Source organism: Culex pipiens, chromosome 2, assembly GCF_016801865.2.
Source record: "Culex pipiens pallens isolate TS chromosome 2, TS_CPP_V2, whole genome shotgun sequence".
Lineage (NCBI taxonomy): Eukaryota > Metazoa > Arthropoda > Insecta > Diptera > Culicidae > Culex > Culex pipiens.
In genome coordinates, this window is record NC_068938.1 from 7601345 (window position 1) to 7616557 (window position 15213).

Genomic DNA, 15213 nt, shown 5'->3' on the forward strand with positions numbered 1-15213 from the left:
ATGACCATGTACATCCCATTACATTCATATAGTAGTCTACCATATCCACTGATGCTATACTCACATGATCCGGGGTCAAAATCCGACGACCTCTTGCTTGTTACGGCGGTAGACTCGTAGATCTTAACTCCAGGGAGTCCTTGGATGACCATGTACATCCCATTACATTCATATAGTAGTCTACCATATCCACTGATGCTATACTCACATGATCCGGGGTCAAAATCCGACGACCTCTTGCTTGTTACGGCAGTAGACTCGTAGATCTTAACTCCAGGGAGTCCTTGGATGACCATGTACATCCCATTACATTCATATAGTAGTCTACCATATCCACTGGTGCTATACGCACATGACCCGGGGTCAAAATCCGACGACCTCTTGCTTGTTACGGCGGTAGACTCATAGATCTTAACTCCAGGGAGTCCTTGGATGACCTTGTACATCCCATTACATTCATATAGTAGTCTACCATATCCACTGATGCTATACGCACATGATCCGGGGTCAAAATCCGACGACCTCTTGCTTGTTACGGCGGTAGACTCGTAGATCTTAACTCCAGGGAGTCCTTGGATGACCATGTACATCCCATTACATTCATATAGTAGTCTACCATATCCACTGATGCTATACGCACATGATCCGGGGTCAAAATCCGACGACCTCTTGCTTGTTACGGCGGTAGACTCATAGATCTTAACTCCAGGGAGTCCTTGGATGACCATGGACATCCCATTACATTCATATAGTAGTCTACCATATCCACTGGTGCTATACGCACATGATCCGGGGTCAAAATCCGACGACCTCTTGCTTGTTACGGCGGTAGACTCGTAGATCTTAACTCCAGGGAGTCCTTGGATGACCATGTACATCCCATTACATTCATATAGTAGTCTACCATATCCACTGATGCTATACGCACATAATCCGGGGTCAAAATCCGACGACCTCTTGCTTGTTACGGCGGTAGACTCATAGATCTTAACTCTAGGGAGTCCTTGGATTACCATGGACATCCCGAAGTACCCATAGACCTTTGAGAAACATAAAATTTTAGTAAACAAATATATTTAAAAAAAATGTTTTTCAAATATTTTAATTTTAAACTTTTAATATTTATTTTTATAATCGTACAAAAAATGCTAGCTGTGGACCCCCCGAACTTGACAACTTTTTTATACATTTGTATTGGTTGTTTCCGTTGTGCTTAAAGGAAATGGCTATGCACCAGGCGCCTCCATATTTTTGTAGATGGCTCATATAGTTGGGAGGAGACGCAAGTTTTTTTTAAATTGTTCGATTTTTTTATGTTAAAAAATTTACCAGCTTCTCGTCAGTCCGCGTGGACATAAAATCAAATTCTGTCGATTGCATCGGATTCGGGGATGCCTTTTCTCTGAGGAACCGATGAGATATCGTCAATCCCTTGACACAAGTTTTGTTTTGTCGAGTAGTGTGATCAACGGCTTCACCTTAACTGATTTTTACATTTTCTCATTTAAAACCGGAACATTAGTTTCCATGATATCATTTATTCAAAAATGAGGGAGGAATGTGTAGCACTTAAAAAAAACATTTCATTATTAGTTTCAATCCTGCAAGACCATATCCAACAATGCAATGTCCAAAAAAGACAACTTTAGAGAATTGTTTAAGCTTTAATTTTTTTTACAGAGATGGGCACAAAAAAGACACTGTTTCATTTTTTTTAAATTTGGAGCTAATCAAAAAAACAATGCAATTAAATTTAAATAAATCACAAAAATATGTATTGATTCCTAATTTTGAAATAATTTTTAAAAGCCTTTTCGGGTAAATTTTTGCTACTTTCAAAAAAATACTATTAGAACATCCGTCATAGCTCAAAAGTATGGAGAAACCAATTATGTAAAATGAATTATTTGGACCTAAAGAATCTATAGACAAAGTATCGTTAAAAAAATACCTAAATTTAAAACAGATTTTTGTATGTAAAATTCAGGAGTACATCTAAAAAAAATGTCTCACTGGCTGACTGGCAACCCTGTCATTAATTTTTGCCGCCCAAAATTGACTTTAACTGTACGCTTTCAACTAGTGCGTCCATCCCGGGAATTCTCACGATTTTTTTCCAAAACCGGGTTTTCCCGAATCCCGGGATTTTTTATAATTTGTCACGGGAAATCCCGAAATTAAAAAAAATGGTCAGAAAAAAATATATTAAAATTTGGTTGTAGAAATAGATTCACAGTTGAATACCTCATAATCGATAATAATTTTAAAGGATTATAATTTGTTTTCGGCATAATTAATTTGGTGATTTGGGGAAAACTGTTAAAATGATGTGCAAAATGCTAGGCTAACTATCTGATTTAATATATTTTAAAAAGATTGAGATATCTACGTATGTTCATGATTTAAATTTGGAAAAAAAAAAACAAATCCAATTATTTGCCATCAAACACTGTGGTGTCAGGACAAATTAAACGAAATAAGACAGCTATTTAGCCTTTTTTGCATGATGATTTGAATGACTTTGGTTAAAACAGAAACAGAACAAAACAATTTCAGTTAACACCGATTTTTAAATTTATTGCTTTAAAATCTCCTTACCTATTCAGACTGTATTCCTGTTTTATCCTAGTTGGCGGTAGTAGATAATTTGTAAAATGTGTTTTTTGCAAAAGTTTTTTGTGAAAGTTGTAATTTTAATTTTTTCTATATTTTTTTAAATTTCACGGTGAATTTATTTAACACATGAATGTTTGCAAAAATTCCATTCAAAAAAATTAAAAATTTAAATAACAAGCCATAGTTTCAACATTTGAATGCAAAAAATGTTTTCATCTTAAGTTTTTTGAAAAATATATTTTGTTGCCACCTGTTTTTGGGAATTCTATGTTTTTAAGCTTGAAAACATAAAAAAATAATGAAGCATAAATTTTTGGACTGTTCCAAAAATTTCCCGGGATTCCAAAAATATTTTTCCCGTTTCCCGGGAAATTCAAAACCCAGAAAATTTGACCGCCACTTTTTCAACCATAAGTTTGACTGTAAATGTGGATAAAAAATATTTTCGAAATCGACTGACAGTTTGTTGGATTAAACTGAAGATCTTGCAACTCTGTCATAAAATATCGCCACACAAAAAAAAAATATTTTAGACGGTTTAGAGTTCCATAGGAGATGAATATTCGGAACACATTTGGAAAATCTGCATAAATGTGAGGAAGGTAACAACTTCTTCAACTGGATTGGAGAACTTTTCGCCCATGTTTTGCTTATGTCTGGAGAAACGAGGACTGGGAAGAGGAATATTTTAGCACCTTTTTTGTCCTTCCTGTTTTTTCGTCCTTTTCCATCAGAGGGGGTGTTTCCGCAGGGATCCTTTCCCGGTGAGTTTTTTTTTGTTTCGCCTTCTTCAGTGTATCGATTTGAATAAAAACGCATTTATTAGCTGTCTCCGGTTTGCGTTCTGAATTTCAAGAAGGAGGGTCTTTTTATGTTGTTTCCGACAGGTTTTAAATTTTGTTTATTACTACCTGAACATTAAGGTGAGTCATTGCTCTGTTAGCTAAATTGACAATTTTCTGGTTCAGTTGGAAAAATAAATGCTTTTCGGAATGCTAGCATTCGTTCTTGCTTTTCTAGTTAAGGTTTGACAAAACCATCAATTCCAATCTCTTCCCACAATGTTCAACAATTTGATTGAAATGCCACAGATTTCCCAGAATCAACTTAATTCAAATCGCAAATGACAAGCTAAAAAAGAAGCCTTTTACATCAGAATCGACAAATAAACTGAAGAAAGGTCGACTCCTCTGCGCCGGAAAAAAAAGTTCAGCTTTGTCCTAGTTGTTATGTTCGTTTCGTCGATTGATTGTACCCACACTTTTCTTGGCACATTTTCTGACTCACCTGCCGTCTGTCAGGTGTGGGAGGAAGTCCCACTCAAACTCGGTGAATTTGGCAGAGTCTATTGTATGGAAAGAACAACTTAATTGTTCTGTTATGACTTGCCTAGATTAATTTGCTCATGAAATCTCTTACCTGTATCTTGAATCTTGAATCTTGAATCTTGAATCTTGAATCTTGAATCTTGAATCTTGAATCTTGAATCTTGAATCTTGAATCTTGAATCTTGAATCTTGAATCTTGAATCTTGAATCTTGAATCTTGAATCTTGACGCCCCATGTTTTGGATCAAAAGAGGGATTACTCTTTTCTATTGTCAGCCAATAAAAGACACCGAAAGAAACAACATTCGTGATATCCAGAAAGATTCATATACCATTGTTGGTTCGCAAACTGACTCCGAAATTGGGATTTCAGTTGATGAAAATTGGATCATCCATGACACAGACCAAAATCATGGCTCAACCAAAGCAAACGTTCCCCTTTCTTCTAGCGTAGAATTCGAAGCCTTCTTTTCGGGGCTGGGAAAATTGAAAAATACAAACATATTTTCCCTTCAGAATTCGCTCGACGTTTGAAGGTTTTATTTTCCTCGCAGGATTTGGTGTTTTTTTCCCCCCAGATATACAAAAGAAACATAATCCATTTGCTTTTTCGATATGGGAAAGACACGTCGTTTAGACAACTTTTCGACATCGTTGGGCGAAGCGACTTCAAAAAATATAAAAATATTGCCTTTGGGGAGCTTCCACCCAATCGAGTCTAGTTTGGGGGCAGCTAGGACATTTTCATTTCGTTGTCTGCGGTGAATAAAATATCATTTTTGTACGGCTGGCTGGGTGGCATCCTTGCCTGAGGGTGACCAGATAAATAAATATCCTGCTCGTTGCACAGCATCAGCTAGCAAAATGGACAGTTGTTCACACAATTTCAGTGCTAGGGCAATCGATTATAAAATCCAATTTACGGTCGATTTTTTTTAAATGACTTGAGGCTGAAAGCATGGATTTGAGCACCTGCCAAAAGAGCAATTTGAAATTATCTGACAATTTAATGTCATAAAATTTTTGGTCGAAAAACCATCAAATTGGATACAACATTTTGAAAAAAAAAGAAATATTGTTTCAATTCTCTCTGAGTGATTTTCATGGAAATCTTCGTGTTTGGTCGACTGACAACCTGAATGTTCATCTTGGCAAAAGAACAAGTAACTTCCTTCCGAGAAAAACATTTTATTGCTCGATTCTTTTTGCTTGATCGTTTTCCTTTCTTCCTACGATTACATCACAAAACGTTACACAATCGTCTTCGAAATCCACACAAAAAAGAGAGGAAAAACGCCAAATGATGTCCGGCGAAGAAAACTGGTCATTAATCAACCCCCAATCCGTGTGCCATTCAAACGAGGAGAAAACATGTTTGTCATCGTTTTGGGCTATCAACGTGGCCAACAGAAGTCACGACGGGGTCATGTTTTTGAAGATGACGAACGGAGAGAATGTGGGCAGAAATCTGGGGTTTGACTCGGTCCAATCTGGCCTACATCTATCACAATTACGCGGCTGAATTGAGCGCTGCAAACCGATCGTGATTGATTTCCAGATGCCAGATGAGGGGAGAAAGCCTTCGTGGAAGGATTTTATCGGAGAAATTGAGACGGTTCTGGGCTGGGATTTTGAGTAGGTTAGGTTCAGATTTTCGTGTGGAATCAATGATTTAACTTATTTATCTCTGCAGTTTATTTTTTTTCTGGGTTAAAAAAAAGTTTCATCGGGAAGATCAGAGGGTATCAGAATGTGTCACTAATTAATATTGTGGAATAACATGATTTTTTAAATATTTTTCTTGACTTTACCAAACACATTCTGGATACTTTTCGATTCAAACATATTATCAAAATATGAAGTGATTATTTTTGATCTTTGCTAAAAAAAAATTTTTTTCTACACTCAGCAGTATAGTGTAGAAAAATTCATAAGTAAAATATTGCTATTTTCTCCAATAAATCAATTTCAAACACAAAAATCATCAAATATATATTTTTGTTCAATTTTGACAATTGCAAATTTTATTTCAAGTTTCTTTGTTTTTTAAGGGGGGCCTTCAAAAACCTCCGAAAAATTTATGAGGCAGAATGATGATGAAAATTTGAATTTTCATTGAAAAAACATGAACAATTGATTGTGAACTTTTAAAAAATTCATTTCATACCGTTTATTTTAGTTTTTTTTTATCAAGACTTTTCACTTATCATTTTGGACTTTTTGCAACTATAAAATTTTGGGACCATGGATCTGAAAAAGAAATAAAACCTAAGGAAATCGCTCTTTGATTTTTTTTTTATATTTTGAAAATTAAATAAACCGTATAACGTTATTTATTGTATTTTTTGTTATGAAAAAGGGGAGTTTATATATCTTGCAAATGTTGCAAATGCAAATATTTTGAAAAATTCCTTGATATTTTTGCTAATTTTGGTAGAAACATAAATGAAGTAATGTTAAAAACATTTTGTACTTTAGCATTTTTTAAATATTTTTTGCTTATAAATTTTGAAAAAATGGGCTAGAAATTTCAAATTTCCTCTTATTTCAAATCTAAAACTTAAATTCCAAAAGGGCTAAAATCGAATTATTTGCACCTCTTGAATTGTAAATAGTGATATTGAAAAAGCTGAAAGTTTTTTTTATAAACAGATTAAAAACAAGTTTCACGTTTTTTTATTAACAAATTAGTTTATGCAGTTAGGTATGACTTATAAAATCATATTTTTCGTAATTTGTTTATTTTTAAATTTTAAGTGTGTTTCAAACAAAATTTCCAAAAAAAAATAATTGTAGAGAATTTTCTAAGCTACGCTAATATTTTTTTTTAAGATGGTCGAGGATTAACACCATTTAAAAAATGCATTTTATCAATAATTTCATTTTACAACCAATTTGATTTATTTTTGCAGTGTTTTTTTTTAGACTTTCAAATTGCCATTTGAAAAAAAAACATAACTGGGCGAAAAACATAACGTCCATTATTTCCATTATTTACCATTATTTACTCAAAACGTGACACTATTTTTCCAATAAAACTTATAAAAAAAGGAAAAATCTAAAGGGGTAAAGTTTTTCAAAATCTTGTTTTGATTATAAAATGAGCATGAGCATGAGCATGAGAGATCACCCATGGTTGCCCCTCCGTTGCTGAACAGAACCGTAATATCCTTTCAGCACTACTGATTATATGCTTCGACGATCTAGTGGTGTTTCCCTTATCAACAGCATGTATGAATGCGCTGAAAAGATAAAACACCATGATTGCTAAAGCTAGATCAGTTGCGAATAGGTAACAGTCATTGGCCACCAACGGCGCCCGCCATGTCAGTTTGTAGATCTCGATTTTAAGGGACGGGAATGTTAGTTAGCGCAGGTTGCTACTAGGGCAGCTGATTTACTCTGTGCTTACACCCCACAAGCGCCAGGAACCTGAAAATTTGTTAGTAGGATAGGGTGTTTGGTCAGGATTCATCATAGAAGATGATGATGCGACCCAAAATCATAGTGTTTGTTGAAAGGTATTATGTTTTAATCTCAAGGCAAGCAATCGGATGCTGCGGATGAATCATTTCCCGTTTAACTTTTAATTGAAATGGATTTATCTTAGACAGCCGGCTGTGGAAAGATAGAACCAAAATTATTTGTAATTAAATGATGAAGAATTTAACAGTCTGACTTTTTAATTGAGATGTTTTTACGAGTTTTACATGATTCATGTTTAGTGGGGTACTGATTAACGAAGCGAACGACGAGTTACGATGTTTATCGAGCTGAAATGGTATGATAAGGTTTTGTTGTTATTGCACACCGACGACGAACGCGAAAAAACCCTGCGACCCGACCGAAAGGCATCGCAAATAAGACTGGCTCAATTGTCATCGATGACAACCAGAACCAGCCGCACTTTTACACACATACACGCACGCGAAAAAAAAAAACGAAAAACACACCGACGACGAACGCGAAAAAAAACACGACCCGACGGAAAGGCATCGCAAATCAAACTGAGGAAATGGAGAGAAAGAAAATAACATAAAAAATAAAACCTAATCACATAAAACCTACTCACATAAAACCAATCACCCCATGCACACAAATAGCAACACAAAAGAGACGAAAATTATCACGAAAAAACAGGACTGCGCGTCCACCGAAGCACCGCACTTCTGATGGTATTATTCAATTATTATGCCCAATCACCTCATGCATACAAAGAGCGACACAAAAGAGACAAAAATTATCACGAAAAAACAGGACTGCGCGTCCACCGAAGCACCGCACTTCTCAAAAAATCTTGTTTTGATTATAAAATGTAATAAAACTGCTATAATTTTCATTTGTTTATCATTTTTTCCAATAGTCCTGATCATAACCTAAGACTTTGCGATGGCACCAAATTGATAAAAAAATTCTTTCTTAAGATAGAGATTTTCGAATATTTAACACTTTTTCATGGACAGCCTCTAATTTTGTATGGATAGTTGTTTGGGTAAACTAATTATGTAAAATAGCATATCTGGAGCTCAGCAATCGATAAACAAAGTTTCATCCAAATCAACAAAAAAAAAAAGATTTTTGTTTAAAGAATTTCTAGAAAACTGATCTGGTAACACTGCAAAGTGTTGGGAAAAGTTTTCTAAATGATAAGAAGATATTGGACAAAATTCTTAAATAATTCATAAAATTTGACAATTTGGCAACACTGCTAAATTAATTACCGAACAAGTATTATGAAATTTAAATTTGTGAGGCTTATGATTCAGTCAAATCTACAATCAAACGAGCAAATCAAGGAGAACGCAAAGTGTGCCAACTGTGACGCTTGGCATACTGCGAATAACCGCGGGTACGCAGACAAGATATCCTTGTTAAATGATTTTTCTTGTAGCTATGAGTGTATGCTATTTAAGTATTTTTTTATTCGCAGGCATTTTCCTTCGCAAAATCATGAACAAAATTCTAAGATAAATCAACGCAAAATTCACTGATGCTTACCTTGTTTCACCGAATGACCCACAAATTGCTGACGCCGTTGACAATCTGAAATCAAAACAAAGAACAAAGAGAAACCATTAGCGAAAAATATCACAACCATATTGGCACAGGTTCCGGCTCTGCCCGGAAGACTGACAAACACCAATCCCAATTTGGAAACTTTTTTTTGCCTCCCCCGTCGAGGCCAAAAGGGCCATTACCGAAATTGAGCCCCTCAAGTGTTCTGGTTTGTGTGTGCGTCCTTGATTGACGTCATCAATTAGGACAAAATTAACTTTTTTTTTCCTCGCCCTTGTCGGAAAAAGTTTTGGCGCGCAACTTGACGAGACATTCGTTGCTCTTGAGGCAACTTTCCAGTCAATCTCGGGAGCCTAGACTAATGAAGGCCTGTTGTTGTTGAAGGTCGTCGTCGCGCAGCGACAAATTGACATCGATACGGGCTCGCCCTTTGTCGAAATCGCGTGATTGGTGGAAATTAGAGGCGGCGAGAATCTTTGACCTTGTTGACGCGCACCTGGATTTTCCTAAACAAGACAAACGACACGACGATTTATCACCGTTACTTATCGCCCCCGTGAAACGGTGACAAGGTGAAGACAAAATCAATTTCACACACCCCCCCAGGGGTGGAAAATTTTCCCGAGAATTGATGAACTCCCACGATGAAGACAACGAGTTATGGGGTAAAGGGGCAATTTTGAGATATACCCCTAAAGTCAAGTACCGATTTTGCACTCTTACCCCAACAACCCTTCAAACGCAGCTCATGCGTGTGCCCCTCAGCTCAACGGAAAAGGGAATGATCCCGACAGGATCCCACGGGGAGTTGCACGTGGTTCCGCGTTATTGTGCGCCGTGAAACCCTTTGATGAGGTTGCGTGGCTGTGTGTGGTGAAAGGCTTTTGGTGGTGTGATATGGGTGTACAACACAGCTGTCGATAAGGGGTGGTTTAAGGTGAAACCGCAGCGAAATGATACGAGCGTTGTAACTCGTGGTGGTGGTGGTTTTGAGGGTGGAAGTTATTGACACCGTGATATCGTTTGTTGCAGTGGAAAAATAATGGTAATAACATTACCGCAAATTTTTAGGCCATCATTATTAAATATATATTGATTAAACTTTTGGAATGTTTCTAGAGCTTGTTTTGTATCAATTTTTGCTAGTTGTGTGTCGGGATTTCTGAAGTAATCAGGCACTAACTCACTCCCTTAATTATCCACTCGTTCACTTACATTTTGTACAATCACTTCTCCATTTGCTCAATCATTTACTCCCTCACTTACTAACTAATTTAAATCTAACTCTTACTCACTTAATTATTCACTCACTCACTAACTACCTAACTCGTTCCCTCAATCATTAACTCACTACTTCATTCACTCACTCACTTACTCGATTACTAACACTTACTAATTCACTTACTCTGTCATTTACTCACTCACTCACTTACTCACTCACTTACTCACTCACTTACTCACTCACTTACTCAGTTACTTACTCACTCATTTACTCATTTACATACTCACTCACTTACTCACTCTTTTACTCACTCACTCACTGACTATTTAAGTCATTCCCTCAATCACTCACTCACTCACTCACTCATTTACTTAACCTCTCACTACTTACTTACTCACTTACTCACTCACATACTCACTCACTTACTCACTCATTTGCTCACTCACTCACTCACTCACTCACTCACTTACTCATTCACATACTCACTCACTTACTCACTCTTTTACTCACTCACTCACTGACTATTTAAGTCATTCCCTCAATCACTCACTCACTCACATACTTAACCGCTGCTTACTCACTCACACACTCACTGACTTACTCACTAACTTAATCACTCACTAACTTTACTCACTTATTCACTAACTCACTCACTCACTCACTGATTCGAATGCCTAGAGCCCAGTAAGAATCTTGCCGTAGAGAAGTTATAATAATTTTAAATGCTATTTATTATAATTTTTAATTAACTGAAACTTTTTGGGTGCCTTCATTTTGCCCAAAAAAAATTGTCCATTTTGTCCATACAAATACATTCAAATCCTTTACAAATTTGACAGCTGTCCATATAAAAATGGTTTGAGAAAATAAAAAAGCGGTATTTTTTAAAGGATTTTTTTGGATAAATTTTGTGTTTACGGCAATATTGTAGGTATGAATGAGACAATTTTGTTTTGCTTATTTTTTTGTAATTTTAAATTGATTTTCACAAAAACCTTGACAAACACACTTTTCTCGATGCGTTTTTTTATATGTTTCAGGGGTCTAAAAAGACCATCTTTTCAAGTAAATAATCTTAGAAAAACTTACAACTTTTGGAAATATTATAAATTATAAAAAAAAGTTGACAGCATTATGTTTTAAGCTTTGTTGGTACGATCTTTAGTTGGTTAGATATGGTCATGCAAAGATTAAAAAATACATAAATAATTAGATTTGCTCAGTGTTGCCCAATTAGATTACGGTTTTTGTTCAGCGATTGGAAACTAATGGTCCGAATTCATTGTTAAAAGTGACTCTTTTCAATATCGAAGTTTTTTTTTAAACATTCTTCTCATTATCAAAAAAGTCTTTTATTTGCTGAAATATTCTAACAAGTCAATTGTCACAAGATCAATAGTGAAATTGATAGCAATTGGTACAGAGTAAAAGTTAGTGGGATATGAAAACACTGAAAATATATTGAACTCTGATAAATCCAATTCAAAAAGGACCAACTTCACTAATAGCCTGTCCAACACGGAACAATTCAGCAAACTTTTTCTTTTCAAACCACCAAAACCGATATGATTCCCCATTAAAATTCTACCCAGCTTGCATAATAACTTATCAAACACACACACATTCCCCTCGGAGCAGTTTCCAATAATCTGACGTGGACTAACTTTCTCAAAACTAATTGGAAAGTATGCACCACAAGCTCTCGACAGTGGACTCCCGGATAAAAAAATTCCACCAAACTCAACTTTTCTCTTACTATGTGTGGGAATTTGACGCGGGGGAATGTGTGGCAAAAAATGGCTTTCACTTTTTCCTGTCACCTCGGCTTGCCACATCCGTCCGACGTTCTATTAATATCAAATCGATATATTATGAATTATGGTCCTTTTTCAGTGCTTTCTTTTATTTTTTTCCCTCCACGTGTGCACTCACCCACGCCACGTGGTGGCACTTCAAAGCACCTGAACCTACCCCCTGAAGTTCGAGGAGGAACTTTTCAAGATGATGATGGTGGTTAGCGGGTGTGTGTGACCTGGGTGTGAATTAAGCGGGATAATTTTTTGTTTGAACACGCTGAGAGGAAACGTGAAAGTTTACCCAATATGAGCTTTTTTTTCCGTGAGTTCAAGAGTGATGAAATTAATCACGATGATAGCGGAAAGCAGTCTTTTCGTCTCGCAAGAAATTGCTTTTTTCTAGTTCCTAAACCAGCATCGTGACATGCTTCAAGAAGATTGGATGTACGCGAGATCCTTGAGATAAAGAGAGTGCTGTTGGGGAAACACTTCAAAGGACGCATTGATTGTGAAACAAATATCCTTGAACATTTTTCATTAATTTTGTTGATTCTCAATTTGTTGATTCCGTTTATTGTGTCAGAATTCCAACTTCAAAAGTATTTCTACTGCAAATAAAAAAAAAGTCGTTAGCACTCATCAGCAGCCCAAAACAACTCCAGTTGGCGTGTATGCAAAGTCTATGAAAATATGGAAATTGAAGAGAAAAACGCAGGGGATAAAAAAGGCCCTTTCCAGCCCCAAGAATGGCTCTATTTTCCCACGAATCCACAACGTTTTTTTCCCGCTCTAATCGGCTTTCACCTTCATCACTGTCGCGTGTCAGATGGCAGCACTGTTGGGTCGGCAAAGTAGGCGGCGCGCCCTCCTCCTTTAGTGTGCATGTGACACGCAACCCCCGTCATATGTTTATTGAACCCGCCATACGGGCCGGCAAAGCAAGCCACGGCGGCTGATTCGAGGAAAAGCCATCCAGAGCCTGCTTCGACGGAGGCCTCTAGACAGGATGCACACGTGTGAGTGTGTGTGTGCGAGTGACCTTATGGGTGTTGGTATTAATAGCAACTGTCTGCTGCATAGGCACACTGCAACTGGTCAGGGATGAAAAGTTTGCAATTTTACAGTGGTTTGGATCGAGAAATCATTATAATTTTAATTTTCAAGGTCTAACCTTGAATATTTTACTTAAAACCGATATTTTATATCAGTGTTGTCATATCTCAAACTTAGATGTCTTATTGAAATTTTATTTTTTTTAAATGCCTATCTTATCATTACAATGAAATATTTTTTTTACATGTGTCCTCTAAATTCCACTTGAGTTGCTTTTGGCAGTGTTGCCAAATCTTCAATATTAAATTCTATTTGGAAAAGTATAAATTCGAAAGATTGTATAAATATTTTTCTGGTACATAACCACCCCAACAGGAAGTAGCATGATTGTGATGCATGGCGGCATGAAAGTATATCAGAATCTGCATGAAATCTGTCCTTATGCATTTTTTGCGATATAGGGGTATGACATTTCTGCCCGTTACCGACAATTATCGACATTACCGATGGCTGATTGATTGTATTAAAGAAAAAAATCTAAACGGAACGAAAATTGAACCATCAACTTCTTGGTTATTGGTACGACACGCTACTACCGCGCCATAGACGCTTGATGAATTGAGAGGGACAGAGCACCAACATAATCTTGTCTCTGGAGTGTTGCTCGAGGACGCGCCAGCATTATATGTGTTGGTGAGAACTGCAGATCGCTGACATATTTACACACGGGCAAAAATGAGCTATGAGCTTGCTGCAAAAACTGTTAGAAAATGTAACATTTTCTGCAGCAAATCCACTGTTGCAGATTTTGATATATATTTTTTCTTTGGGTGCATAACATAAAATATTCTCATGATAAAACCATGGTTTTTGAACGGAACATTTAATTTTTGTTTTTCATTAATTTTCTTTTGCCGCTAACATGTCCATAGATCAAAACTTAAAAAAATCAAAAAAGAACCAAATGTGACTAAATCTTACTAAACATTCCACATGTTTCTTTTTTAATATTAGAAGAATCAAATATCGATCATAAGAGAATTTTGGTGGAATTTTATAATTTAAATGGAGTCATTACTTTTTTTTGCCAGACTACTTTTTATTACTTTTTAAAAAGTGCTACAATTATTGTTTTCAAATAATATTTAACCTGTTCAAATTTGTATGATTCCATTAAAAAACAAAAATGCTTGATTTTAAGATGTAAAATTAAATATCAATTGCATATTTTCATAAAGTTTATGTCAAGTTTAAGTACCGTAGGGTGACTAGAAAAAAAAATAAAATTTTGGAAAATTTTAAAAGATATCCCAGGTTTGAATCATTAGCTGAAAATGTGTTATTGTGCAAATTTTGAGCCAATCGGTTAAGGTATGAGAATTACTTTTTACCGTTGAAGTTTGTATGGAAAAACCGCAAAAAAGTATGGGAAAAACAGGGCTGCGGAGTCGGGTCATATTTCAAGCGACTCCAACTCCGACTCCGACTCCGGCTTTCTGGGATTAGCCGACTCCGACTCCGACTCCGGCTCCGGCTTTCAGATTCAACCGACTCCAACTCCGGCCCACCAACTCAAGCCGACTCCGACTCCGACTCCGACTCCAGCTTTCAAAAAATGGTTGGCTCCGACTCCGACTCCACATATTTTTAAATATTTCAAAAGTTAGTTTACTATTATTTCGAAAACATTGATAAATAGGATTATTTAAAAACTCTTCAAGTGAAAAAAAAAGGAAAAAAGTTTTTAGTTTTACATGTTTTAGACGTTATTGAAACAAAAATAAAAAAACGCCAGTTTTGAAGGCATTTTCAGAAGAACAGTTTGGTAAGTAAATTTGGATTTATTTACTTAACCTCAAATTTTCATTAAATTGATAAAAACAGACGTGCATCGGCACTCAATAGTACTTGACAGTTTTCCTAAGGCCATGGCTTGGAAAAGGCACCATATCAATTTGTTTTGTGCCTAAAGTATGTTTTTTGCAATGCACTATGAGGTTCTGAACGACCGAAACCTAAAGCTATAATTTTAAATTGTTATTTTTTAATGATCATTAAAAGAAAGCTGGGCTTGATGATTGATTTAACATATAAATTCAATTTGCTCACTTTTAAGTTGACATTTATAAGAAGCACAGTGACTGTCATAGTCACCTTGTATTTTTAAATAACTATTTAAAAC

At 36.0% G+C, this 15213-nt stretch overlaps 1 protein-coding gene across 1 annotated transcript in view; it reads right to left on the minus strand.

The window, feature by feature from the left end:
- Positions 1 to 15213, minus strand: part of LOC120425170 (probable serine/threonine-protein kinase dyrk1) — a 171748-nt gene that overhangs the window by 99793 nt on the left and 56742 nt on the right. The window contains 1 exon segment of the mRNA XM_052708641.1: positions 8943 to 8987. The gene's annotated coding sequence lies outside the window, so the exon portion shown is untranslated.